This window comes from Carettochelys insculpta, chromosome 3 (assembly GCF_033958435.1).
Source record: "Carettochelys insculpta isolate YL-2023 chromosome 3, ASM3395843v1, whole genome shotgun sequence".
Lineage (NCBI taxonomy): Eukaryota > Metazoa > Chordata > Testudines > Carettochelyidae > Carettochelys > Carettochelys insculpta.
The window spans coordinates 50,679,740-50,693,034 of NC_134139.1; the positions used below are offsets into that span (position 1 = coordinate 50,679,740).

The following is a 13,295-nucleotide window of genomic DNA, read 5'->3' on the forward strand; positions in this document are numbered from 1 at the left end:
AGCATTGCTTGCCACATAACCTCAGCCATGCAGAACGCAATGCCATCAACAGCTTCCAAAACAGGTCTGACGTTATAATCCAAGAAGCTGACAAAGAAGGTGCTGTTGTCATCATTAATAGGACAGACTACCAAAAGGAGGTTTCCAGGCAAGTCTCCATTCTCCAAGTCACTGTCCTCTGATCCCACTGAGGAGTACACAAAGAAACTACACCATCTGCTCAAGGCCTTCCCTACAAAAGCACAGGAACAAATCTACATGGACGCACCCCTAGAGTCCCAATCAAGTTTATTCTATCTACTGCACAAGATTCATAAACGTGGAAATCCCAGACGCCCCATCATCTCAGGCACTGGCACTCTAACTGCAGGACTGTCTGGTTATGTGCACTCTCTACTCAGGCCTTACGTCACCAGCGCTCCCAGCTATCTTTGAGACATCACCAACTTCCTGAGGAAACTACAATACATCGGTGACCTCCCTGAAAACACCATCCTGGCCACCACGGATGTAGAGGCCCTTTACACCAGTATCCCACATGAAGATGGACTTCAAGCTGTTAGGAACAGCATCCCTGATGAGGCCAAGGCACAACTGGTGACGGAGCTTTGTGACTTTGTCCTCACCTGCAACTATTTCAGATTTGAGGGCAATTTATACCTTCAAGTCAGTGGCACTTCTGTCGGCACCCACATGGCCCCACAGCAAGTGAACATTTTTATGGCTGACCTGAAACAATGCTTCTTCAGCTCTCATCCCCTAGTGCCCCTCCTCTTCTGTGCAACATTGATAACATCTTCATCATCTGGACCCCTGGGAGGGAAGCTCTTGAAGAGTTCTACCATGATTTCAATAGTTTCTACCCCACCAGCAACCTCAGCATGGACCAGTCCACGCAAGAAATCCACTTCCTGGACACTCCTGTGCAAATGATCGATGGTCACATAAACACCACCCTATACCAGAAACCCACAGCCCGCTGTGCTTACCTACATGCGGCCAGCTTCCATTCAGGGTACACCATACGATCATTGTATACAGCCAAGCACTTAAGTACAACTGCATTTGCTCCAATCTCTCAGACAGAGACAAACACCTAAAAGACCTTCACCAAAACTACAATACACACCTAAGGAAGTGAAGATTGACAGAGCCAAACGGGTACGCAGAAGGCTCCTGCTATAAGACAGGCCCAACAATGAAAATAACAGAATACCACTGGCCATCACATACAGACCCCAGCTAAAACCTCTCTAGCACATCATTAGTGCTCCACAACCCATCCTGGACAATGATCCCTTACTCTCACACACCTTTGGAGGTAGGCCAGTCCTCACCTCCAGACAGCCTGCCAACCTGAAACAAATTTTCACCAGCAGTATAGACCCCACCACACTAATTCTAACTCAGGAACCAATCTCTGCAACAAACCTCTTTGCCATCTCTGCCTACATATCCACATCAACCACACCATCAGGGACTCATTCACCTGCACATCTACTCATGTAATGTATGCCATCATGTGCCAGCAATGCCCCTCTGCCATATACCTTGGCCAAACTGGACAGTCTGGACGTAAAAGAATAAATAGACACAAATCAGATATTAGGAATGGTAACATACAAAAATCTGCAGGAGAACACTTCATTCTCCTGGGCACTCAGTAACGCATTTAAAAGTAGCCATCTTGCAATGAAAAAACTTCAGACACAGACTGCGAAGAGAAACTGCACAGCTACAATTCATTTGCAAATGTGACATCATCAACCAAGGATGGAACAGAGATTGGGAGTGTCTGGTCAACTACAAAAGCAGTTTCTCTTCTCCTGGTGTTCACACCTGAACATTAGCTGCTGGAAGTGGGCTACACCCTCCCTGAATGACCTTACCTCTTCAGCTCTGGTCTTCCTCTTGATTGGGACTCCCTCCTTTTCATGAGCCTGTTTAATTAGACCTCTGAAATCTCCACTACTTTGCATCTGAGAAAGCAGGTCTTTGCCCACAAAAGTACATGCTGCAAAATATATGTTAGTGTATAAGGTGCCACAGGACTCCTCGCTCATTTTTGTAGGCATTTAAAGGTGGGAGCATTTTGATTTCAGTGTTAATATATTGTGTTTGCAATTTTCAGGTAGTCAGAAGGGGGTAGGGTTAGTCCATCTCTAGAGGTTTTTTCCATCCCTAGAGATTTTTTAAGTACCGGCTTGACATAGTCATGGTTGGGATGATATAGTTACGGTTGATCCTACTTTGGGCAGGGGCCTGGATTTGATGACCTCTTGAGATCCTTTCCGGTGCTAGGATTCTATGATGATTCTATGCTGATCAGTCCAGATAGAGCACTTCTGTGTTTTTGAGTCACTGGTACATTGTTTGAGAATAGCTGCGTCTTCTATTTTTCAGAAATTCTGTACATGATGTGGGCAGATTCATGGTTGTTTGGATAACATTAACTGTAATATCCATATTTTTAAATGTTGGTGTTGATTTTTAGTTCCCTGCAAATATGCAGTTAACAGCTTTAATTTTGCAGGCATCTGTGGACTGTGTTTGTGGATTGCAAATTGGTTTAGGATACAAAGATTGTATCCACACAGGGCTTTATTTTGATGTTTATCCTTAGCTTTGCTTGCAACTTCTCATAATCATTTTTCTCTTTATGTTGTTTATATATATTTACAAAGTTGTAGGTTAGCTAATTTTGTTTATATTCTAACTAAGCATTGCTTTAAGGCTTTTAATAACAATTCTTAATGGTTCAGTGACAGGAGTCCCTCTTAAACTTGCAAATTGTGCAGAGATTCTGCAGACCCTGCTACTCCCTTTCCGTTCAAGATCATTTTTGTATCTCTTGCGATATAAAGTGCTTTCTGGTGGATGGCCATTTTGGAATCAGATGAAAAAAACAAACAACAACAAAAACTAAAACTCTCTGACATGACTTAGATTGCATGTTTTCTAAAACATTAATAGATATTGCCTAAATTTCCAAAAAATCACCTCAACGGAAGATTTTTGGCAGAGCCAGACTCAGAATGGAATTGAGCAAGAATGTGTTTTTTTCTAAAGAGAATTCACAGGCCCTGGTTCTTGCAGTACTACATCCTTTTTATTCCATCAAAATTTTGCAGGCATATCTCTCCTTGGTACCTTTGGTGATGCTTTCTACTTAACTATACATCTTGGAAAAATTTAGTGTCTAAACAACTTCATCATGCACTAACAAGGAGTGAGTTAATATACAAAATGTATCCCTAGTGCTTCACAACCTGCTTCTTGACCATCTCAGTATGGGGTAGGGCTTCGATAGCTAACGCAATATAACTGAATAATACTGATGAAACATTATCATAATATGTTGCACTTTTTACAGAAATGGACACCATTGGGTCAGTATAAGAGCTCTGAACTAAAATATGAACTAAAGTAGTGAGGAAGGATACACTTATAATCTCTGTTGTATGTCATTACTCCTCCCACCTAAACTATTTATTTAGCCAGAACTTGTTTTCCTTTTACTTGGTGTTTATTAGGCTTATGTATTGCTTTTGAGTTAATACATTGTTTTTCTTAAGCATTTTTATGCCAGATTGGCAACTTTTCACTGAGGACTCAGTGCCTTTGAAAATATTCTGTTTGCTGCTGTGCTGCACTTGGATGTCTTTGGTGTTGAGCTCTTTAAAAATAAATCTTATTTTTACTCTCACTGATTCAGAATCCTGTTCCAAATTTGTTGGGGGCAGGGGTAGGAGGAGAGGGATTGGGAAGGTGGGTAATTTATTTTTTAAAATGTGAAAAGCTCTTCTACTAAAAACATTTGAAATCTACATCTGGTCAGCAACTGTATGCCAAACTTCACCCACGGAAGCTTAAAAGAGCCAAGATTATCTAAACCTGAAAATCCGGATTTATAATTGAGGTGCCAGCTGAATCCTGTTTATAATTTGAATAATGATTTGTCTGAAATAGTACATGCGATTTGCATGTATATTGCACAGAGCAACTTCAAAATCTAATTTTCTATTTTCCAAAACATTGTTTGCTTAGTCATTGTAAAGATATCAGCACATTGTTAATGGTTAGAATAATTCTGATTTCTTGAACATGCAGTATGTGTTGATGCAAGAGGATAAACAAAAGTTTGCCAGTGGGGTAATAAACCTTTCGCCTTTAGGTTGTTGACTCAGATCAACCCAGGTGATATTTGTTGCCTTCTCTCAGTGGCTTGGCACATGTGCAGTGAAGCCATATTGTCTCTAAACTGTAGAAGTGCTCCTCTTGTGTAAGTATTGAGGCACATTTGTAGAGCATTGTGACACCTTTAACTGGCATTAAGCTGAGTGAAAAATGTAAAATACAAATTAAAAAATATACAGTAAACCGTCAATTTAACAGACTAATGGGGGGAGGAGTGTCCATTAAACCCCAAAGTCTGTTAAATATCAGGGTTTACTGCTCACCCATCCCACCAGGCTCCCCCAGCTCCAGCCCTTCCCCCGGGCCAGCAAAAAAAAAAAAAAAAAAAAATGCCCCTGGCTTACCAGAGCTGCTGCTGGACCTATGCAGCTGGAGCTCCCCCACCGCATGGCTGGAGGAGCCGCCGCTGGCGCTGGAACTGCCATGCATTCCTGCCACCAGGGGTGGGGCGCGTATGCGAGTGCTGTCTGCCCACATACACACCCCACCTCTGGTGAGAGGAGCCCATGGCGACTCTGGTGGTGGCTAGCCCTCAGAGTGTTTTTATAATTTACGATGCAGTAATATTTCGTTGTATTTTCTAAAACAAATTACTGACTTCTGGTTCCTGGTTCCCTCTGGAAGAATAGATGGAGAGCTCATATGTGGGTGTGAAGCAAGATAGTCAGCGAAGCCTTGTATACATTTAAAATGGGTTACTGGTACAGATATATCTGTACAACTATCCTGGCAAACCCCCTGACTGATGGAAACACAGCTTATACTGTCAAGCATTACTTTGCTTAAACTAGTTTCCTGAATGAAATAAATTGTGCTGACAACAGGACTTTTTTGCTAGTAGAACTTCATCTACACTACGACTTTTGTCACCATGGCAGTTTTGTTTAAGGTAAGTGATTTTTTCCTTCTTATCTCTGGCAAAGCTATGCTGGTAAAACTTACCAGGCTTGAGAAGCTCTCATATTGCCAAGATCTATCCATTTCTATTGTTGAATCCTCAGATATTCCTTTGCCTCTGTGGGAAGGGGCAACATTTTGCACCTCTTACCTTTGATTTGGGATGCTATCTCTGTTGGTTCTCTTCCTATCTCCCCTGTTTCTGTACCTTGCTCTTGTTAGCGTGATTTCTGAGAAGCTGAAAAGGAAGAGCAAAAGGTACACTGATTTCAGTGGCACTTTACAGTCCACTCTGGCCAACAACTTCTGCTCTGTCTGTGATGCAGCCCCAAGCCCACTCTTGGAGATGGCATCTAGTGGTACACCAAAACTGCAGCTTGTGCTCTCAGGTGTCTCTTGGGAAAGTAATCGGTAGCATAGGGGATTCTCAGAAGTTAGACTTCCATAGCTGTGAGCATAAAGTAGGCTCTAAAGTGGACTTTGCTCCTTCCTCACTGCCATTTAGGCTACTACAAAATAAGAAACAAATCTTAGTAATACGGGGGGGAAACCTAACAAAGTGACACAACTTTAGCTATATGCATAATGTAGCTGAAGCCAATGTACAGTAACCTGTGTTTTAACTGGTATTCCGACAGCTGGACATCTCAGTTAACTGGCATTCTGTCCATGTGTGTGCGGCTGGTGGCTCCTCCACTTTCCTGCCCAGTGCCCACCACCCCAAGTGGCTCTCCATGTGATGTGGCCAGGTATGATCCATCCAGATCGGCTCCACGTGCGATGCCCTCAGAGTGGCTCATGGCACAGCACCCCATCCAGAGCATATTGAAACCTCTAACATATCCAGCATATTGTAATATCTGGCAACCTTCTGGTTCTGGGGCTGCCAGATATGAAAAAATTTACTGTACTTAGGTCTACTTACCGCAGTGTCTTCACTGCTGTGTGTTGACAGAAGATGCCCCCAATCAACTTCCCATGCACTTATGTTGAGGAAGAGTACCAGAGATGATTAGTGATTAGTGGTTGATTTATCCTGTCTATACACGTTGAACCTCTCTAGTCTGGCACCCTGAGGACTTTACTGGTCTGAATGAGAGAATTTGAAGGTGATTACCAATGTTTCCACTACTTACTGGGCTCTTAGAAAACATTTAGGGGTAGATTACAACTAAATAACAGCACAGAATACTGAGAGCCAAGCCTGTTAGCTTTAAACAAACTTTATGGTACCATGGGAAACTTGGCCACATCTTTGATAAGTGGTTGCCTAGCTAACTAAAATCACATGGGATTATGGATGTCACTGGAGCAGAGTGCTGGATTAGAGAGGTTCAACCAGTACTAACGCGGCCCCTGTTGGATTGATCACTGCCAGTCGATCCAGCTGGTTGTATAGACATACCTTAGACTTAGAAGCGCTCTTTTTGTATTGTTTTGTTTTTGTTATTTTTGGGAAGGGGTGGGGAGCACAGGTCAAATATGGGGAAAATTGCTCAACTAAGAAGTTTTCCAGTCTGGACACTAAACTAAAATCTTACACTTCCTCTCTCCTTACTATCACCATAGCTGTGTCTACACGTGCACGCTACTTCGAAGTAGCGGCACTAACTTCGACATAGCGCCCGTTGCGGCTACACGCGTCGGGCGCTATTTCGAACTTAACTTCGATGTTAGGCGGTGAGACGTCGAAGTCGCTAACCTCATGAGGGGATCGGAATAGCGCCCTACTTCGACGTTGAACGTCGAAGTAGGGACCATGTAGACGATCCGCGTCCCGCAACGTCGAAATTGCCGGGTCCTCCATGGTGGCCATCAGCTGGGGGGTTGAGAGATGCTCTCTCTCCAGCCCCTGCGGGGCTCTATGGTCACCGTGGGCAGCAGCCCTTAGCCCAGGGTTTCTGGCTGCTGCTGCAGCAGCTGGGGATCCATGCTGCATGCACAGGGTCTGCAACCAGTTGTCGGCTCTGTGTATCTTGTGTGGTTTAGTGCAAGTGTGTCTGGGAGGGGCCCTTTAAGGGAGCGGCTTGCTGTTGAGTCCGCCCTGTGACCCTGTCTGCAGCTGTGCCTGGCACCCTTATTTCGATGTGTGCTACTTTGGCGTGTAGACGTACCCTCGCAGCGCCTATTTCGATGTGGTGCCGTGCAACGTTGAAGTTGAACATCGACGTTGCCAGCCCTGGAGGATGTGTAGACGTTATTCATCGAAATAGCCAATTTCGATGTTGCTACATCGAAATAAGCTATTTCGATGTTGGCTTCACGTGTAGACGTAGCCCATGAGTACAGAGACAAAAGGTGCTATTTTTGGAGCTTGAAATGGAATTCCCAAATAGCTTGAGGGATAGGGGACTTTTCTGTGGAATCCCATCTCATTGCCCTCCTGTTCTACCTTTTTCCATGAAGATTCTCCCTGAACCTCGTTGGAGTTTGAATTTAATCCTTCAGTTCCTCCTCCTTGTCTTCTAGCTCCTTTCACATATTTTCCCTTCTCTTCCTGGAAGGTGGTTTCCTAGTGAGTTGAGCCTGTCTTATTTGTATATCTCTGTGGTTTTCCATGGAAATAAAATGTTCCTATGTATGTGCCTCACTTTCCTTCACAAAGTTTTGGCCTCATATCATCTTCATCAGAACATAGTTTTGCCAAACTTTGAACCAAATTTCAAGCAAAGAAGGGAAAGAAGATAATACAATCTATATGTGCATATGGTTCTAAAGTTCTTTGTGGATGGAATTTAAGATTTTAGGCTTCTAAATTTATTTTTCATAACCCTAACCCCTAGGTCCCTTTCTTCTGTAGTGCTGCTTAGCTAGTCGGTCCCCAACCTATAATAACGCTTGGGATTCTTCCGTCCCAAGTTCCAGACTCTACACTTCTACTTGCTGAACTGCAGCAGATTCCTTTGGGCCCAATCCTCCAATTTCTCCAGGTTACTCTGGATCCTAGCTCTACCTTCCAACATATCTGCATCTTGCCCGAGCTTAGTGTCGTCTGCAAACTTTCTGAGGGTGCAATCCAGTCCCTCTTCCAGGTCATTAATAAAGATGTTGAACAATACTGGCCCCAGAACTGAGCCTTGGGGCACTCCACTTGAACCCAACCACCATCCAGATATTGAGCCAGTGACCACTACCCGTTGGGCCTGACTGTCAAGACCATCCATCTTAAAGTCCATGGATCCAATCCATACTTATGGGCAAGAACATTGTAGGAGACTATATCAAAAACTTTGGTGAAGTCAAGGTATATTACATGAACTGACTTCCTCATGTCCACAGAGCCTGTTACCTCATCATAGACGTTAATCAGATTGGTCAGGCACAACTTGCCCTTGGTGAATCCATGCTGACTTACTCTTGATGACTTTCCCCTCTTCAAGTGTCTTTACTGAGATTCACTTTACAACAGCAACTTTGGTCTTTTCATTTGAGTTAGGTGAGTCTACAGTGGGGGAACTGTTCAGCACACATCTGTTTTTGCAGATGACCTGTAACTTTTCCAGACTAGATGGCTTTGCTTCAATCTGTGTGACATTTGAACAATGCATTTGCTGTATATCAATTCAGTAGGCCATTCCAAAACCAATTATCCCTACTATAGTTAGTTGTTTGGGACTCTCACAGTTCTTTATAATTGGCTTCTTTGTTGTTTAAAAAGATAAATTGGGAAACTATCTGTTGTGGTATCTAGAGGGCTACAACAGCTTTCCCTGTCCTACTTTGAAAACTTGTTAACAGGGAGTACCAAACTGATCCCATTTGTTCTTGCCTGTGAAGTTGGGCAAAAGTTTAACTCTTTTTTTTCCTGGCTTACACTGCATCCTTTTGCCTAGCCAAAGACCCTTTTTATGGGAAGTTTTAAATTTTACCTCTAATTAAATAAAAAAAACAAACTAGTTTTTTCAGCATCACTTGTAGGTGGAGGAAAGCATTGTGGTCCATGACTGGGATTCCTATGCTTTGTGATAATACAAATAAAAACTATTAATAATTAGTGTTAGATCTTAGTTAATTGAAGGATGCCAAAAGAAGAGAAACTCCTTTCTGCTACACTGCCTAAACAGGATATGCGAAGGTACCCATTTGTTCCAAGCTGATGAAATTTGGACCTCGAAAGCCATTTGCTATGAGAAGATACTTCTGTTTTTGAAATTGCTGCTTTCTGCTATTACATTACATTAATGCCACTGCCCTTACTATGGCAATATAGCTAGGTGGGTAAAATACTGAGATCAAAAGAACAAGATGTTAAGACAATGTGCAGACTGAAAAAAAGATTCTCAAATTCAAATATCTGTTTACAAGAAGAATGATTAGGAGAAACAAGTTGGGAATAGCAGCAGCTTTAGGGAAATAATATATTATCAATTAGCCCAGAAAAGAGGGGGGAAAAGTAAGATTAGTGAAGCTGAGTCTTCATTTCAGCAAAATATAATATCTTACAAGTAGCATTTTAGTAGAATCTGAATAAAATGTACCATAAAGAAACTGGCTTAAAATAAAATGTTTCTAGCCCTAAAGTGTAATGATATTGGCATAGCACACTCCATTTCCTTGCAAGAACTCCAAAACACTAAGGAGCGGGTTGGCTTGGAGGCAGCAGCTTGTTAGCTTTCTGGAAGCACATTTGCAATGTTAAAAAAAATAAAATAGGAAAATCAAATCTAGCACAAGCCTTTTTGAACTGAGAACTCATTTAAATTCACTGTTTTGTGCCCTTTAGACTCAAGTTATTGAACCATGGTAATTCATTTTTCTGTAGAGAAAGTCACTAACTGCTTATGAATATGCAAGCAGAACAGCCTTTTAATTTAACTGATTACAGAAGGTCAGTTAAGAAATAAATATTCAGTCTGATAATGTCATTTTGGATGTAGATGATTTTTTATGCTTGTGAATTTTTCTCCCTTTTGTAATATATAATTTTCAGAAGGAAACAATACAATTTGCTTTATTGCATCCAATATGGTCTAGAAATTCTTTTGACATCCAACATTTTATTATTTAGGGAAGAGTATTAACCCAAAATGTTTTGTTTGGGGCTATTACACACGTGGAAATGAAGCTGCTGTTTAATAGTTTTTTGAATACCGTATGTTGACCTGGTTATTGGGGTGCCCACTATATAAATATATTGGTTTAGTTTAATAGCAAGCTATAAAGAAAATCAAGCAGGAAGAAAACAGTGGCTCAAGATAAGCCACCACTAAGTAAATATTTAAGGGTTGTTGAGAGACAATGCCAAAATTGTGAAATGTAGAGATTCTATTTCCTGTCTTCAGCCAGTTACAGAATTTGTTTTAACAAGTCTGAAAAGCCCTGGAAGTGACCAAAAGTAAAGGACTATAGCAACCTAAAAAGTGACTCCTTGTTGTGAAGATGGGATGGTTGTTCACAGAAGGCTGACTGGGATAGGCAGCAACTGGGTGTTTGAAGAAGCCAGGCATGCCCAGGCTGCTTCAGGGGATGGTATGCCTTCCGGCAAGTGAGATGTATGTTGACAGTTTGTTATCTTAAGATACTTGTTCTCTGATTTGTTCTTACGTTAAAATAAACAATACTTTGGTTTTGAGAAGTCTGTCTGGTTTCTATAGACACCACCGGTCATAGACTCTCCCCCCGCCCTCCCGAATTATTATAGGTGCTGAATCCAGTTAGACGTGTTAGGTATACTCTGCCCTGGGTTTGCAGTACCCTGTGTAAGAGTAGAAGACTTGTGGAATTCTACCCCAGACCCACATGGATCTGACAAAGCGAGTCTTTGCCCACTGAAGCTTATGCTCCAAATATCTGTTAGTCTATAAGGTGTCACAGGACTTCTTGTTGTTTTTGAAAACACAGACTAACTCGTCTACCTCTCTGTCACTTATCCCCAGAGAGGTAAAGAGACAAGACCAGATACCTGGGGGTGGCTATACTCAGCAAGACCAGGAAGTGTACTTTGACACCTTCAAGCATGAAAACTCATGAGCAGTTTTCATCTGTATGAGTCCTATGATGTCCACAAACTGCACTTTTTGAAAAATTTTGTGTGTGTATTTCCAGATGTCACTTAAATAATGCACAATTGTTCTGCCTAAAGGACTCTCTGCTATCCCCTGTGTTTTGTGGCAGTGTACATTAATAGATTTAGGGCTTCTGGTAATTCTTTTACTATAATCTTGTGAGAAAAGGAGGTGGGACCTCCTTCAAAGACAGCCTTCATTTTGGGGATGCTCTTCTGGAGCCGTTCTGGCATTTCTTGCTTATCCAAAATTTGCATTAAGCTCAGTAGACATTTTGAGTATTCAAAGAATTCAGGATCAGGCTCTCCTGGATATACAGGATTAGTCTATATTATTGTTTTTGTATGGCTCCTTGTATCTTTTTCAGATGAATTGTGTAAAGGGGTTGGACATGTTCTCTGCAGCACTGAGGTTTGTGGGAAAATTTGTTCTTCCCCCCCCTGCTTTTGGTTTATTTGTTCATTTATCAGCACTCATGGTGTGTCCAAGGATAGTGTGACCAGATGTCACAGTATAGTAAACTCTTCCATATCAAGCAGCCCTGAGACTGGGAGGTTGCTGGATATTCAGATATTCTGGGTAATAGAGAGGTATAGCAGTGCACTAAAGAAAAAGTAGATTAGATATTAAGAAACAAAGAAAGATGTATGCACTTGTGTTATTTACCAACAACAGTCATATAGTACGCTGTAAGCTTATACTGTATTTGTTGTATTGATTTGTATTTACTTTCACTACACTGTACTTATGGAAAATGTAACTAAAATATACTTGTGGTTAAAATGCCGGTTATTTGAGAGTACTGGATGATAGAATGCTGGCTATGAAAGAGTTTACTGTATTAGAGATTTAACACAAACACCCATTAGCCACTCCCAATTTTTCACACTTGCTCTCTGCTCTCCCTAGATGAGAGCGGAGGGGAGAAGAAACATGATGGAGGATTTTACAAAATGAAATGGATGGCAAAAAACGAATAACCTAATTTTTATTTAAAATGTATATGAAGCTCAAATTCTATATAGCTGTGATCACATTATTTATGCTGAGAAACCCAGCTGGTGGTTTATTGTAGGTCAGTGCTAGAAGTGAGTTTGTGCATCAGATGCCTATAAAGCTTTTGATAATAAAACAAAAGCTAATCATGTTGTTGTGAGCATTTGTGGTTTTGCCTTATACGAAGGAAATTATGCCCCAATTAAAATATTGGTTTGTGTGACATGAAGTGTAGTTCATGACAAAATGTCACTGCTTAAGAATACCAGATATGTTGGCTGTACTTGCTAAGACCCATGGGTGATACTGAGCCTTATTTGTTCATTTTCATAGATCATTCAGTTTTTATCAGTGCTCCGTTCTGCCAAAGAGGGTAATTTGGAAAGATGGGTCATACCATGAAAATGACTGTGGGAAGCTTTTTCAGTAATGTCTCAGACAGGGAAAACAGCAAATGTGAAAATATGATAAGAAGATGGTATGTACATTTATATTGGTTGATTTGAATGTTGAGAGTGCTCTGGAGTGCTGATTGCTGGGAGTCTAAAACCTGAATAGCTGTTGATACATTTAGTCCTTGTCAACGTGAAAATCTTTGTTGACGATGGGTGTGAATGGTAGATGTAGTTGAACAGCTGAACTGCGTGTAGTTTAATGGGAAATATAGCCAAGAACAGACATTATCTTCAAGTACAGGCAAAGCAGTATGAATCAAGGAACTATCCATGAGTGAAAGATATATGTATCAGATTTAAAAAAAAACTTGAAATTTCATCCAGACTTGATTCAAACTGGAAAGGTCAATACAAACTACCTTCAGGCATCTTATTTGGTACATCTGAGTATAGCAGAAGAGTGTGAGCAAAAAATGTGCGCTTCTTTCCACAGGAGACAAAGGTTAAGGCAGCTCTCTAACTGAAAACACTTCTGTGGTCAAATAACTCTGTTTTGTGCTGCATTAGTTAATGGGGCTCAGTAGGTAGAAAAAACTGTTTTCAGAACGTATGAGTAGTAACTATTTATCAGTAAGCCTGATGAGTCACTCATTCACTGTTGTTGTACAACTCTGCAGTTTGTCAGGTATTTCTGATAATTTTACTGAAGACTAGCTCTTTTTAAAAGGATGCACTTATTCATGATGTTTACAGAAGCAGTCAAAGATTTCTGTGTTTACTAGATTTCTCACATTAGTCAGCATTG

The 13,295-nt window shown here is 41.3% G+C and overlaps 1 protein-coding gene across 4 annotated transcripts in view; it reads left to right on the forward strand.

Moving 5' to 3' along the window:
* BABAM2 (BRISC and BRCA1 A complex member 2) overlaps positions 1-13,295 on the forward strand; it is a 298,575-nt gene that overhangs the window by 55,281 nt on the left and 229,999 nt on the right. The gene's annotated exons all lie outside the window — the stretch shown is intronic.